This window comes from Phoenix dactylifera, unplaced genomic scaffold (assembly GCF_009389715.1).
Source record: "Phoenix dactylifera cultivar Barhee BC4 unplaced genomic scaffold, palm_55x_up_171113_PBpolish2nd_filt_p 000233F, whole genome shotgun sequence".
NCBI classification, from domain to species: Eukaryota; Viridiplantae; Streptophyta; class Magnoliopsida; order Arecales; family Arecaceae; genus Phoenix; species Phoenix dactylifera.
Window position 1 is genome coordinate 31,836 of NW_024067734.1, and position 16,910 is coordinate 48,745.

Genomic DNA, 16,910 nt, shown 5'->3' on the forward strand with positions numbered 1-16,910 from the left:
TGGTGGATGGTGGGACTCACAGGGATTATCTCGATGATCGATAAACCCTAATGAGTAGAGTTGGAATCGTTCCAATCCATTGAAAGGAGTTTTCAATGATATTATGATAGAGATCATAATACATCTCACTACCAGTCAGAATAGAACCTATGGGGTCACACACACTAGAAGTATTGACCGATCCGATGGTTGAATCGTGATTATGAATCACGAGTAATCAATTCGATTGATAAGAAGTTGAAGAAGGAAAGGGAATTAATTAATTGGACTTGAAACAAGAGTCCCACTTCGAGTAGGATTCCTAGAGTCCTAATTGGATTAGGACTGGGAATCCTAGTTGGAGTAGGACTGGGATTCCTACTTGGAATAGGATTCCTGCAATCCTAATGAGATTAGGAGTTTTGAATCAAAATTGGATTCCTACTTGGAGTAGGATTCCTAGAGTCCTAATCGGATTAGGACTTCGGATTCAAATAGAGTCCTAATTGGATTAGGACTAAAATTAAATATGTCCTAATTTGGATTAGGGTTTCTTAAGTCACAATTAATTATTAATCTAATGAATCAATAAGGCTCCTAATTGGATTAGGATTGAAGAGTTCAATTGAGTCAAAATTGATTTAAGTTCTAATTGGATTAGGACTTACCTAGATTGGATCCTAATTGGTTCACCCTTGAGCTAAGCCTAATTGGATTAGGGCTTGACCACATTAGGGCATTTCAAACCCTACTTAATGTGGATTAGGGTTTACCATGAGGAGGGGAATATGCCCCCCCCTTTCCATGTGGAGAAGGGAGAAGAGAGGGGGCCGGCGCCCCCTCTTAGGAAAGTAGTCTAGGGCTCCTAAGTTGTAGGAGCCCTGGATGCTATAAAAGGAGGTGAAAGAAGGGGCTACGCCCTAAGCTTGAATCCTCCTCTCCTTGCTGCCGCCACCCTCTCCCTTTCCTTGGTTCAGCCGCCAACAAGAAGGAGAAAAGAAGAGAGCCTTGTCCGCCTCCTCTTCCTCCAATCCTTCTTCCAACGCAGGGAAAAGAAAGAAGGCTGCAGAAGCTGTGTTCTTCTTCCTTGAGTTCCTTCTTCCTCTTCCTCCTCTCAAGCACAATCAAGAGTTGATTGAAAGAGAGGAGATCAGCCATCAAAAGAAGTCTTTGCAAGGGAGCTAGCACCCCGGGAAGACAAGAGAGCTTTGATCGGATCACTGCTTCGTGTGGATACTCGTAGAGGCCGGACACTTGAACGGCTTCAAGCGAACCTTCATCCTAGACCACGAACTTCAGTTTGCGGTGATCATCTACCCGCACAAGGTGAAGATCTGATCTTCTAATGTATTTAAAAGTTTTAATTCTTATCTAACTACGAACGGTTCATGAAACAACGTTCATGCGATGAACGTCGATCCCGCTTATGCCGATTCCGCTGCCATCTGAATTTTTTTTGAAATATCAGCGGCATGGGCGGATTCCCAACACCTGGAGTCGACTCGTACTATGCTGGAGTCGACTCGGCAAGCATCGGAGTCGACTCGCGCTCTTCAGGAGTCGACTCGTTGACAGGTTCTGAGATGAATCTTTCTGTCCGTCTGTCTGTTCTCAGTCGGAGTCGACTCGTAATGTACAGGAGTCGACTCGAGCTTGTGCCAGTGCTTCTGATACGCTTGGAGTCGACTCGTAATCTCCTGGAGTCGACTCGAGTCTTAGACTTTGGTTGAAATTGAATTCTTTACTTATCCAAAATGTATTGAACCAAATCTTAAGATACTTAACCATAAATTTACAAGTATTTGACTGAAACACTAGATTGAATTCATTAGTATAACTTAAGATATACTCAAATGCTTTGAGCTCATCAAAATCAAATAGGGTTATAATCAATCACTCCACAATCTCCCCCTTTTTGATGATGACAAAACATTGAGTATTTGTAAAGTGAATTGCTCAACCAAAAAGTAGATTTATAGTAAGGTTCTAAAATGAATTCAAGTGTCTAGTCATTTAATTTATCCAAAACTGAAAGATGTGAAACAGTAAATTTTGAAGTTAAAGCTCCCCCTTTTATTTGGAATTATATAAGCCTTCATATCATGCAATCAATTATTTGGCTTATATATATTTAATGAATTTGCTTTCTTAAGATTTCAGATTCTCCCCCTCAACACATGCATTCAACTTTTTTTAGATTCTCTGAAATTTTTTTTTAGTGTATTGAAGCTTTTGAACTTAAATTTTTGGTTTTTAGAGAGAAAATCTGCCAATTTGTTCTTGAGTATGATTCAACTAATCTCCGAATATTTCTTGAATAGATTCTGGAGATTACTCCTTTAGGAGCCCCAACAAAGAGATAATGAGCCTCGAGGTATCGAATCCACTTAGAACAAATTATTTTGTGTTTTAAAAGTTTTCTTTTTATTGATTCCCTTTACATGTCTATTCAATATATTTTCTCCCCCTTTTTGTCATCATAGCAAAAAGGCAGAAAGCACATCATACAAGCAGTTAGAGATCAAATTTGCACAATTTGGAAGAAAAAATGTCTACTCATTGTATTGATGTAAGTTTAAGTACAATTGTAGATACATCCAAAAGTAGAGAAGTAAGTACATATCAAAAAAAAAAAAAGCAAGCTACACTAGGATTTCTTTGTGGTGGAGGATGTGGCTCCCTTGCTCAGTCTAGATTGTTGCATAATTAAACTGATCCCATCTGTAATGTTTCCTAGCTGCTTTATGATCTCCGAGGTGGCCCTACTCTGGATCGAGGTAAGCTCAGTCAGATTCTCCTGTAGGGTATCCAACTTGAAGATCAATACATTGGCTAGACGCTCGGCCCCCTGACTCTGGCTGCCTAGGTCCTGTCGGATGTCATCTCGTATCTTTCTTGTGTTACTCGTGACATCGCTCATATTTGAAAATTGGGCTTGAATTAGGCTTCTTACATTGTAGATTTCTTCCCTCAGATTAGCCGTCATCTCGGTCACGGCTGCCAATGATGGAACCAACTCAATAGAGGGAGCAGTCGCTGGACCTCGGAGCTCCCTCAGTAGGTCGTCCCGAAGATCCCTCACGATCTCCTGTCGCAACTCCCGGAGCTGCTCAGGTGATATCCGGACCTCTATGGTTGAGTAGTGGTGCAGTGGAGGGTCCGGCTGAAGTAGATGGTGCTGAAGTGGAGGGATAGGTGGGAAAATCAGAGTCATGATCAGGGCTGGGGGAGTGTCGAGTAGTAGGGTCAGAAGGTGTGGAAGAGGATGGTTTCCGGACCCAGACTCCCTCAACCTTATGGAAACCCATCCTGTGTAGAGTCCCCTCACCCATGCGATCTGTGTATCGCAGTGAGCGAGAGGGTTCCCCCTCAGGAATGGGGACCTCTAGCTTCCTAAAGATCAAGGTATAGAGCATGCCGTAGGGAAGAGTAAGCCTTGGTTTGTCTAGAGGCTCACATAGGTATTTGTAAATGAGTTTTGGGAAGTTAATTGGAGTATCCTGAAGGATGTAGAACATAAGGGCTAGGTCCCTCTCAGATACAAAATCAAAACGGCCTGTCTTAGGAAAAAGGGTCCTAGAAATGATACTCAAGAGGAGCCGCATTTCAGCTGATAGCTGATTTGCAGACACCTCGTCTAGGGGGGACTGAGGTGGACTCCCTAGTATGGCCGTAAGGGCCTCAGTCCTATCTGCTGGGTGAGAGGGAAACACTCCTACTTGGGGAAGATGGAGGACTTGAGCAATGAAATCCTCCGAAATAAATAAAGGGACACCCGCTACGGTCCCCTGTATCCCACCATTACCCCTAGCTACTGTACCGTATAATTTCCTAACTAACCCCGGGTAAGTAGGGAGATCTAGGGAACAAAACCTTTCTAGTCCTTGAGCCCTTAATCTATGCCCTTGGGTAAAGCCTTCTCAGGAGAGGAAGTCGAAGTTGACATATCTCCCGGTGGAGACCGCCTTCCCGGCGCACGGACGCGAGGGAACCGGCCTCGGCGGGGAAGGAACCGGAGGTTGTGGCCTCACGGGATCATTCCGAGCCTTTGACCGTCGCTCGGTACCGCTCGCGGGTTGGGGCCTTTTCCGGCTCGGGACAACAACTTTTCGAGGCATCCTAGACTTAGGGAGGAGGAAAGGACACGCAGGACGGAGGGAAACTCGACGGAAATGCCCTAATGGAGGTCGGAGACGAGGTCGGAGACGACTCTAGGTTTCTTGAACAGTGGCGGCGGTGAATAAAAGTGTCGATTGAACGCTTCGATTAGGGTTAAAACATCGGATTCCCGACCTCGAGTCGACTTCAGTAAGTCGCGAGTCGACTCGACCTCGAGTCGACTCCAAAATATGCGCGAGTCGACTCTCCCTATGCTGCCATCGACCTCGAGTCGACTCCTATCTATGTGCGAGTCGACTCCTCCATGAGCCGACTCTAAAATGTATCCGAGTCGACTCGAACTCTGGCACGCACCCAAAAATCATGTTATTTTCGTGCCAAACAAGGGATAATCAAAAAGTTTGTGATCTGAATTGATGATCATAGATGAGAAACTCTATATTTAACACAAGCTAATCATCAAAATCAATGAATTAGAAGAGAATATCACTAGGATGGATCAATCACTCCTAATCCTCTCCTAAGTACACAGAATCGCTCTTCACTCCAGAGTTTTGTGAAGATATCAGCTAATTGATCATCAGTGCAAACAAATTGAAGTGTCACATCACCATTCAGTACATGATCTCTTATGAAGTGATGTCTTATCTCAATATATTTAGTTCTTGAGTGCTGAATTGGATTTTTAGTTAGATTAATGGCACTTGTATTATCACAATTAATGAAAATTTTATCTTGTTTAATGCCATAATCTTCAAGTTGTTGTTTAATCCACAAGATTTGAGCACAACAACTTCCGGCAGCAACATATTCGGCTTCAGCTGTAGATAATGCAACCGAGTTTTGTTTCTTGCTAAACCATGAGATTAAATTTTCTCCTAAGAATTGACATGACCCGCTGGTGCTTTTTCTATCAAGTTTACAACCAGCAAAATCTGAATCTGTATACCCTATTAAGTTTAGGCTAGATTCTTTAGAATACCATAAACCTATATTTTTTGTTCCTATTAGGTATTTAAAGATTCTCTTAACTGCAATTAAATGTGATTCCTTAGGATTAGATTGATATCTAGCACACATGCATACACTAAACATGATATCAGGTCTACTTGCAGTGAGATATAATAAAGATCCTATCATACCTCTATACATCTTTTGATCTACTGATTTACCTGATCATCTTGGTCTAGTTTGCATGATGAGCTCATGGGTGTGCTGATTGACTTGTTTCCTTCCATATCAAACTTCTTAAGCATCTCCTTGATGTATTTAGCTTGATTGATGAAGATCCCTTCTTCAGATTGTTTGATTTGGAGTCCGAGGAAATAGTTCAGCTCTCCCATCATGCTCATTTCAAATTCACTCTGCATCAAGTCAGCAAATTCTTCGCAGAGGCGATTGTTAGTAGCACCGAAAATAATATCATCAACATAAATCTGCACTACTAACATTTCTTTGTTTTTCTTCTTTAAAAACAATGTTGTATCTATATTTCCTCTAGAGAACTCATGATCTAGTAGAAATTTGCTAAGTCTTTCATACCAAGCTCTAGGTGCTTGTTTCAAACCATAAAGTGCTTTGTTTAGTTTATACACATGATTGGGGTATTGATGATTTTCAAAACTAGGAGGTTGTTCTACATACACCTCCTCATTAATATATCCATTCAAAAATGCACTTTTTACATCCATTTGAAATAATTTGAAATCTTTAGAGCATGCAAATGCTAGTAACAATCTAATTGCCTCAAGTCTAGCTACAGGAGCAAAGGTTTCATCAAAGTTTATACCTTCTTCTTGATTATAGCCCTTTGCTACTAGTCTAGCCTTGTTCCTAATTACAATTCCATTTTCATCAAGTTTATTTTTATATATCCATTTGGTACCTATTATTGAATATTCGGAGGGTCGTTCAACTAGGTTCAATACCTTGTTTCTAGTAAATTGGTTTAGTTCTTCTTGCATTGCATTTATCCAATTTACATCCTTTTCAGCTTCTTCTATGTGTTTAGGTTCAAAATGAGAGACAAATGCTAGATGATTATTTAGGTTCCTAAGAGATGCTCTAGTCATAACAGGTTGAGATGGATCATCTAAAATTAATTCCTTAGGATGTCCATGAGCATACCTCCAAGCCTTAGTCAGCCCATGATCCACAATTGCCTCTTGGCTTGATGATGCATTTCCAATTAATTTTTGTTCATCTTCTTGTAATGTCATCTCATCAATCTTTTCTTCAAGAATTTCAGCATCATCATCAAGAACAACTCTCTTGCTAGAAGAGATATCACTAGTATCATCAAAAACAACATGTATAGACTCTTCAATAACAAGGGTTCTTTTATTAAAAACTCTATAGGCTTTACTTGTTGTAGAATACCCCAAAAATATATCCTCATCAGATTTAGAATCAAATTTACCTAAGTTATCCTTCCCATTATTATGAATGAAACACCAACATCCAAATACATGAAAATAGTTTACTTTGGGCTTTCTATTTTTCCAAAGTTCATAAGGTGTTTTCTTAATAATGGGTCTCAATAAAACTCTATTTAATATATGACACGATGTATTAATGGCTTCTCCCCAAAAATACTTAGGAAGGTTACTTTCACATAGCATGGTTCTAGCCATTTCTTCTAGGGTTCTATTCTTCCTTTCTACAACTCCATTTTGTTGTGGTGTCCTAGGTGCAGAAAAATTATGGGTTATCCCCTTTTTACTACAAAATTCATCAAATAGATGATTTTCAAATTCTGTTCCATGGTCACTTCTAATAGCTATGACTGAAGCATTTCTAGCATTAGTTACTTCCTTATGAAATTTCTTAAATACTGAAAATGCTTGATCTTTATGAGCTAAAAACATGACCCAAGTATATCTAGAAAAGTCATCTACAATAACAAGACCATATTTGTTTCCACCTAGACTTGTGGTTCTAGTTGGTCCAAATAGATCCATGTGTAGTAGTTCTAGAGGTCTAGAGGTAGAGACACAATTTATGGATTTAAAGGAGTTCCTTGATTGTTTGCCATATTGATAAGCTTCACAGATTTTATTTTTCTCAAATTTTAGTTTTGGCAAACCTATCACGGAATCTCTTTTAACTAGTTTTGATATTGTATCCATACTTGCATGACCTAACTTACGGTACCATAACCAACTTGCATCATTATCCTTAGTATCATTAACAACTAAACAGGGGTTATGTTTGGCAAGATCCTCAAGATCTACTACGTACACATTGCCACGTCTAATTTCTTTAAATACTAAACTGTTGTCAATTGAGTTGGTTATAATGCATAAAGATGGTTTGAACAGAACATCAAAACCTCTATCACACAATTGACTAATGCTAAGTAGGTTATGCTTAAGACCATCAACATATCGAACATTATCAATAAAGATTGAAGGGGTGATTTGTACTTTACCTATACTAATGATGTGACCTTGGTTATTGTCTCCAAATGTCACAGCACCTCCCTTCTTAGGCTTAAGGGTGAAGAATTGGTCTTTGTCACCCGTCATGTGTCTTGAGCAGCCACTATCCAAGTACCAACAGTTTTTGTCGACCTTGGCTGCAAGACACTCCTACACAAGGAAATCATACAATTTTAGGTACCCAAGTTTTCTTGGGTCCTTCATGGTTAGTAATGTTGGTTCCTTTTGGAACTCAAACTCTTTTAATTTTTTCTTTAGTTTTTTTTTTTCTATGATCACACACATTAGCTTTATGTCCTATTGTTCCACAGCAAAAACAGGTTATTTTCTTAGTTTTGCTTTCCCCTGCTTTTACAAAGAAATTACTAAGGAGCTTTTGCTTATTTTTATGTTTATACCCTAAACCAGCTCTATTGAACACTGCTCGTTGACTATTAAGTATCATTTTCAATTTTTCAGAGCTATATGTAAACTTTTCTACAAAAGGTTTGTACTTTTCAAGTTCTAGTGCCAACTTTTGTTTTTCTGTTTTTAGTGCATTTAAGTCTTTTGTGAAATTACCTCCAATAGTTTGTTTATCCTTTTTAAGTTCAGAAATTTCCTTGGTTAGTTTTTCGTTATCTTTAATTAAGGTATTAGTTTTTTGAATTAACATTTGGTTGCTTGTCTTAAGTTCTAAATTTTCTTTAGTGATAAAATTCTTATCCTTAACTAATTTATCGTATTTATGGAGGTGAGATTGATTGGTTAGTTTTAGCTCTTTATTCTTAAGGCTTATTGTCTTATATTCATCTATTAATTCATTAAACGCATCATATAACTCATCAAAGGTAAAATCTAAATGCGTTTCAGATGTTACCTCATTTTCGTTTGCCATAAAGCATAGATTGGCCTTTTCTTCTTGTTCCTCATCCGATGATGATGATGATGTATCGGAGTCCGATAGGGTGGAGACGAGGACCTTCTTTTTCTTGTACTTGCTGGCCTTCTTGAGCAAAGGACATTCTGCTCTAAAGTGTCCCGGCTTCTTACATTCGTAGCATCCGATTCCCTCATTTTCCCTTTCCTTACCTTTATCCTTGTGATAGGAACTTGAGGGGCCTCTCCTTTGATGAAAGGACTTCTTCCGGTTGATGAATCTACGGAATTTTCTTACAAGAAGAGCCTCATCATCCTCTCCCTCATTGTCTTCCTCTTCACTGCTGCTGCTGCAAGATAAATCTTTGTTAGTAGAAACAGATTTGAGGGCTATTACCTTTTTCTTGTGAGAGGACTCTTCTTCAATGTGTTGTTTCATTGTTAGCTCATGCGTCATGAGGGATCCAAGTAGCTCCTCGAGTGGCAGCTTGTTTAAGTCCTTGGCTTTTTGGATTGCCGTTACCTTGGCTTCCTATGATCTTGGCAAACAATGAAGAATCTTCCTGACAAGGTCACTGTTAGTATAATTTTTGCTAAGGCTTTTTAGGCCATTGACAATGTCAGTAAATTTAGTAAACATGCAAGTGATTGTTTCATTGGAATCCATCTTAAATAATTCATACTTATGAACTAATATATTTATTTTAGACTCTTTTACTTGATTTGTGCCCTCGTGGGTCACTTCAAGTCTATCCCAAACCTCTTTTGCAGAATTGCAAGTAGAGACTCTATTGAATTCATTTCTATCTAAAGCACAATAAAGCACATTCATTGCTTTGGCATTTAGTTGTGCTTTTCTTATATCATTGTCATCCCAATCCTTTTCAAGTTTGGGTATAGTAACACCCTCTACAAAAATTGATGGGATGTATGGTCCATTAAGTATGGTGGTCCACATCTCATAGTCTTGTGCTTGGATAAATATTCTCATCCTAGCCTTCCAATATGAGTAATCGGATCCATTAAAGAATGGAGGTCTATGGGTGGACTGGCCCTCAATATGAGAAGATCCAAATGGGATTGTCATTTTGATCTTTTACTCTTTTGGTAAAAGAGTTCCGGCTCTGATACCACTTGTTGCCCAGATAGACAACCCAAGAGGAGGGGTGAATTGGGTTTTTAAATAATTATTGCAATTAAATGCTTTGTGAGTAACTAATTAAATCTTTTTTCGAGTAGATTAATTAGATGCTATATGCAGTGGATGAAGGAAAAGTAAGAGACAATAAAGCAATCACGAACACAAGCAAATTTATAGTGGTTCGGAGCTAACCCTTGCTCCTACGTCCACTCCCCAAGCCTCACTTAGGAATTCACTATAACCCCTCGGATTACAGCCGGTTGTTTTACAAGTTCACAACCCAACTTGTTGTTTTACGAGATCACAATGAACTCGGTCGGTTTTTCCAGGCTCACCGACTAGAACCATCCGATTGTTTTTCCGGGATCACAATCAAACCCTTACACCGTTGGTTTCAACCTAGGCTCACCAACAAACCTTAACACCCTTGATTCAATCTCCTGATTGAATCAAGTAAGAAACAAATGGTTTGAAAAACAAATAGAAAAAGGAAGCTTCTTAACAAGCAGATATTCAGTGATTAATAACAAGAGAGAAGTTAAGAGCCCTCAAACAGATTTATGAAGATGTAGAGGAGGGCTTCTCGAACTCGGGGTCTCCTCTTGAATGTCTCGAAGACTTGATGACTGACGGAGACTTCTTGAATGCTGGGAAGAGTTGGTTGGATGGAGTTTAATGCCTCTCTTCCTTCTTTCACGTGTATTCCCTTTGAAATCCTTTGGTAGGTGGAGATTACTTGTTTTCTTTGAATGGAATGTCACTTCTCTACCTTGCTACAGTTCTCTGTGGCTATTTAAGCCATTCCCCACGAAAACTAGCCGTTAGACCCAATATTCTAGCCGTTCTGCACATTCTGCAACTCCTGACAATGTTTTCGTTGGGATCGGAGTCGACTCGCGCGATCTGAAGTCGACTCGCCTGTTGCAGGAGTCGACTCATGCTTTTCTGGAGACGGCTCAGCAACTGTTCTGGATTTGAATTAAAGTGCTGTCTCGACTGGGAGTCGACTCGACTCAACCTGGAGTCGACTCCCCAATGTCTGGAGCTGACCTGGCACTTTTGGAGTCGACTCGTTTCAAGGAATCCAGAGATGTATTTTTCAAGTTTGCTCACTCGAGTCGACTCGGATATTCTGGAAGTCGACTCGGCACTCAGAGCCCGAACTCCCGATCTTCTGTCTGTTGACTTGTGCCGTCTCGGAGTCGACTCGGCTCTCAGAGAAGAAAGTTTAGTCTTCTGTCTTTGGGGTCACACTGCCTTGGAGTCGACTCGAACTGTTTTGGAGTCGACTCGCCTCTCAGAGACGAAAATACTGTCTTCTGTCTTCGGGGCTGCGCTATCTTGGAGTCGACTCGGACTTTGCGGGAGTCGACTCGGCTCTCAGTGTCCGAAATTTGCTCTCTGACTTTTGCCTTGTATTACTCTGGGAGTCGACTCTCACTTCCTTAGGAGTCGACCTGCCAACCATCGGAGTCGACTCGAGTTCTTCGGGAGTCGACTCGGCTCTCAGAGTCCAAAATAGCTTCTCTGTGTTTCTATCTGTTACTTCCTGGAGTCGACTCGTACTATGCTGGAGTCGACTCGGCAAGCATCGGAGTCGACTCGCGCTCTTCAGGAGTCGACTCGTTGACAGGTTCTGAGATGAATCTTTCTGTCCGTCTGTCTGTGATCGGTTCTTTCAATTTTGAAAATAAACCACGCAATAGCACGTATCCTGTAGGATAGGGATTACGGGTGTCGGTCCACAGGGATTGAAGAATAAGTTATTTTTCTTTTAAAAATAAATCAAAAAGAAGGATTTGCTAACTTGATTTAACTAAATTAAACTATGAGTACGGATTAGAATTTATCAGAGTAAATAGATCTAGGGTTTGGAATCCACCACATAGCATTGCATCAAGGATTGTGTTCTTAATTTTTGTCTTTTGGAGAGGCATGCAATTTTGGCTACAAGCCTTTTAAAATAAAAGCATAAAGAGTGTTAGGAAGATCCATCTTCGGTGTAGCATGAAGTGTCTACCTAAGTATGCTAATCTAGGATGCAGCACACTTCATCTTCCTAGGCATGGATCATCTTAGACTACTTTAGCAAACATGATTAGTAACTAGCATGCTCGAAATTTAAATATCATAAAGAAATATTTCATTGAAAATAAGAATTTAAACAAGCTCCAAAATAATAAAAAAGTAAGAACTACAATTGCCCTGATACATTGCTAGGGCTTCATCCAGCCCTAGATTGGATGTTTAGCCGAGCATGGCTTCCGGACGACCTCCCGTCTTCAAATGAAATTGATCAACTCCCATTATTCCCAAAATATCAAAACTATTCTCTTTCCCCCTCCTTTCTCTCTTTTTTTTATTTCTTTTTCTCTTCTTCTCTCTCGGCTGGATTCTTCTTTTTCACCGAAACAGGGGGTCTCCCCTGTTTTCTTCTCCACCGAGCCCTCTCCCTGCCTCCCCTCTCAAAGCCGATGGCCACCCTCTTTATACCCATTCTCCCCCTTGATGGATCCACTGAGAGAGGAGGAGGGCGTGATTGCTGGGGTGCCGGTTCGATTGCAGACGGCCGGATCAGTGGAGCTGGCCGCGGGATTTCGGGAGGTTGACGTGCGGAATGAGCTAGGGCGCGGAAGAAGAAGATCACGGCTTGTTGATTTGGGAAGGAAGGAGATGCTGCAGGATGAGCTGGAGGAGCCGGGAGCGTTGGGAGGAGCCGAAGAAGAAGGTGGCCGGATCCGTGGCGTGATACGCTGGGAGCCTGTCTCGGACGCTCGGAACGGTAGCGCGGAGGTGGGGATGCAGGCGGAGAAAGAGGCGGAGGAACGGGAGGCTGGCTGCACCGCGTGGAAGATTGCGTGGAGGGTCTCTCAGGCGACATCATCTCGGCCGTGATAGACTGCGGGGAGCGGGGGAAGAAGATGAACAGTGGGGTTTATATATTTTATTATTGTTATTATTATTATTTTTTAACACTGTTCATATGAACAGTGTTTTCACGGGACACTGTTCATATGAACAGTGAATCCAATAATTCTTTCCGAAATTATTTTTATTTATTTTATTACATTTATTATTTTCTTTTTTTTGTTTTAAATTTATAAATTTTATATGAAGGCTAAGGAATTGGTTGGAAATTGGCTTTAGATTTGCGGTGGGTCATGATCGTTGAGTTGCTTGAACTTGTTTTCGAGCCCAATGTCTTCCAAATTTAATTATTGCTAAACTGCTTCAGATCGAACTCGACCAGTTAAGACTAGAAATAAGACCATGACTCAATAAAAAGGGTTAATCAAACGTTTTCCTTAGCAGATTTAATTATAACTTTTGATCGAGCCAGGACCAAAACCCATTTAATTATAACCTTAGCTTGACTACAATTCTATCGGGTTACCAAACCGGGTCAACACAATCTCCTCCTTATATGTTTCCTTGTAATTTTCATGAAAGATTGCAAACAAGAGAGAGACAAGTTCAGAGTCTGATTTAAGAAAAGAATTATTTGCTTTTTACCATATTTTAAATTTATTTCAATGATCATTCAATTTCATGGTAAAATACGTATTTATCAGTTTAAGAATATTGATAAGTGCTATGGAAAGATAACTAAATTATAGATTATCAAGCACTTATCACACCCCCAAACCTATGTTTTGCTAGTCCTCGAGCAAAATAAAACTAGAAAAGAAAAATTCTAACTCACTTTCGCAGGCATCGCGGCTACATTTACCATATGTAACAAGGCTTTAAACCCCTAGGTTACCCTAGTGGACGAGTTATAGTCTCGTGAGGGTTTCCAGTGAAGATACCCACAAACTTCAATATCATTTATTATTATGATTAATTTGTTGTTGTTGTTGTTGTTGTTTTTTTTTTTTTTTTTAATTCGATTGATGAAACTTCAAATTCCAAGTGCATACTAGCTAGGAAAAAAAAAAATTTTTTTTTTTAATTAAAATCTAATTTAAGATACATAAATGATAAGAATTTCAAAGCACACACGGTTTTATTTACTAAGTCAGCCCAAATTCTAGATTAGTATGCAATCTAAGTTAAAGTCATTAAGTTTCCTTTTAGGGAGTTGTAAGACTTATTTATACTGGAGTGCTCGGTGAAATCTGGACCGTACCCAAGCTAAGAGTTCGGATCTCCAAAATATTGCTAATACCAGTAGTTTCCAAGGATTGGTCGAAGGAACCTACTCACTGATTCAAAATCATCTTATCTGCAGGATTTCGAGAGTTGTAGATGTTTACTTTAGTACCTCACGGGCTTTATCTGTAATATTCCAGTTTACTCGAATTTTTACAACGACGGCTTTCACACTATTGTCTTTTCGGTCAATACAGCATTTTTTCCTTTTTTTTTCTTTTCTTTTTTAAGAAAGATATATAAATTGTGCACTTTTACTCTTGTGGTGATTTCTCCGTGTAACGAGCAATCAGTCGACAACTCTCACACCAGTTGGCATAAGATGTCGGGCATCAAGACTCCCCTACGGACTTATGCTCGGAGTCCTCATCACAAGCCCACTTGACCTTTGACAATAGGTAGCCCTTTTCGATGTTCCTGACTAAATCCATTATTATTGATGATTTTTTTTTTTTTTGGATTAGATAAGTATGATTCATCAGGGTCCAAGGTTGCTACCATACTCTCAACATAATGTCGAGCCTAGACCTTAGAAGAGTCGGCCAGTGTGTAGTGAAATTCCAAAGTATTAATTAGCTTACAACTCCCTAAGAGAGACTTAATAAAAAGAACTTAAATTTGTATTACTTCCCACTAGTCATTGGGCTTTTTAGATTTTATATACCTTGTGTGTTTATCATTCTCGCATAAATGTATATAAATTAGGATTTTTTTTAACAAAAACTTTTTTTTTAATATTTTTTTTATTATTTTATAAAAAATGAAAATAAACACATTTTTTTAAAAAAATATTTTTATTTTTTATTTTTTTTCTTTTTTAAAAAAATGATTTTATTATTATTATTTTTTATTTTTTATTTTATTTTTTTTTGAATGAAAATCAAGATGAATACCCCCAAACCTAAACCTAACATTGTCCTCAATGTTAAGAAATAATCTAAGAGAATTGGGTTGCCTCCCAACAAGCGCTAAGTTTATTGTCTTCAGCCAGACATAGTGAGATAGTTTTTGTATCTCCTTCTATGAGGTCATCTATTTTGTCTATCATAAAACACTCAATTTCCCTTACGGGTTGGTCGGCCGCATTGAACACATTTAATTTTACCTTCATATTTCCAAATGATATGTTCATTACCCCTGTTCTACAATTGATGCACGCATTGGCTGTTGCTAAAAAGGGCCGCCCAAGGATAACGGAGATTTGTTTCTTAGGATTAGGTTCATGTTCCATATCAAGGACAATGAAATCTACTGAAAAATAGAATTTGTCTACCTTGACAAGAACATCTTCAATTATCCCACGTGGTGTTTTTACAGATCGATCAGCCAATTGAAGGGATACCGAGGTTGGTTTTAACTCACCTAACCCAAGTTTCTCATAAACTGAATAAGGTAAAAGGTTGACACTTGCCCCTAGATCTAAGAGTGCTCGATCAATGAAATTATTTCCTAAGACACAGGAGATGGTGGGAGCACCAGGATCTTTGAATTTTGGAGGGGTGTTGTGTTGGAGAATAGAACTCACTTGATCAGTTAGGAAGACCTTTTTAGGCACATGTGTCCTAGATTTTCGCTTTTGTGTACAAAGGTCTTTGAGAAATTTGGCATAGGAGGGAACTTGTCTGATGGCATCAAGGAGTGGGAGGTTGATTTTAACTTGTTTGAAAACCTCCATCATCTCCTCTAGTGAAGTTCCCTTTTTGCCAAATGGAGAGGGTGAAGTAAGAGCTTCAGGAAATGGGGCCTTTGGGATATGAGTTTTGGCAGAAGGTGGACTAGGTGAAGAAGAAGAAGAAGGTTTTTCATTTGACACATTTCTATCCTCTTCTTCATCTTCCTTATTGTTGTCCTCCCCAATCTTATTGTCTACTACACGTCCACTCCTTAGGGTAGTCAAAGCATTGGCTTGTTCATGATGAATTGCATTTAGTTGATTTTCTTGAGCCATGTATTGTCCCCTAGGATTACTTAGTGGTTGGCTTGGAAGCTTTCCTTCCTCTCGCTTGTTTAGTGCATTAGCTAGTTGACCCATTTGGGATTCTAGCTTGGCGATTGATTGCGTATGAGAGTGCACTAATTGTGTAATGGTTTCCAAACCTTGAAGGGCGTTCAACACTTTCTCCTCAAAGGCTGTGTTTCTTTGGGGTGGAGGAGGAGTGTGTCGAAATTGAGTCGAGGGATGGTAGGGATGAATATTTTGTGGGGTTTGAAAATTCTGAGGGTTTGGAAAGTTTTGGGAATAAGGTTGGGCAGTATTCGAAGCTTGCTGCTTCCAAGAAAAGTTTGGATGATTTCGCCATTCCGGGTTATATGTATTGGAAAATGGGTCATTACCCGGTCTAGGTAGTGTTTGAGCAGCATTGATGTGTTCTTGCACGAGTTCGGGGAATTGGGGCGCTGAAGGGCACTCATGAATAGGGTGGGATGGGCTAGAACAAATAGTACACACTTGTGCTTGGGAAGAGTTCATGTAATGCCCACCTATCATCAGTTGGTCAATCTTATGGGACAATGCATCTACCTTGCTAGACAGGTCCATAGAATGACTTATTTCACAAATGGTCCCTTTTCTTTGAAAACTCGGGGGTGCTTGACGAGAACATGAAGCATGGTGGAGGGAGTTTTCATTAAGATTTTTAAATAATTTCCATGCTTCATGCTCATTTTGAAGCATAAAAGTGCCCCCGCATGCAGCATCGATCATCTGACGGTTTCGTTCTGTCAATCCGTCATAAAAACATTGCACTAGTTGCCACTTAGGTATTTGATGATGAGGGCATTTACGGATTAGGTCCCTAAATCTCTCCCAAGTTTCATGAAATTCTTCTCCCTCAGTTTGGGAGAAGCTTGTAATGGCACGTCTAAACTGGTTCGTTCTTCCTATGGGAAAGTATTTTTTAAGGAATTCTTGTTGCATTTGATCCCAAGAACGAATTGAGTTAGCTTCTAAAGAATTCAGCCATTGTTTGGCTCTATCTTTAAGGGAGAAGGGGAATAACCTAAGTTTCAGGGCATCATCAGTGAAGTTCTGAATCTTGACAGTGGTGCAAATCTCAAGAAATTCATCTAAATGTTTGTAGGGGTCTTCGTTGGTGAGCCCATAAAAAGATGGGAGCATTTGGATCACACTAGACTTTATTTCATATTGTACAGCTGCTACCTCAGGTAATCGAATCCAAGATGGGGAAGTGTAAATAGTGGGAGTAAAGTACTCCCTCAGG

The 16,910-nt window shown here is 39.7% G+C and overlaps 1 non-coding gene across 1 annotated transcript; it reads left to right on the forward strand.

Annotated features, from left to right (window-relative positions):
• The first annotated feature begins 16,451 nt into the window (after positions 1-16,451).
• LOC120105217 lies at positions 16,452-16,557 on the forward strand. Its single transcript, XR_005507604.1, has one exon. It is a non-coding gene; the product is annotated as a small nucleolar RNA R71 (small nucleolar RNA).
• The last annotated feature ends 353 nt before the right edge of the window (positions 16,558-16,910 follow it).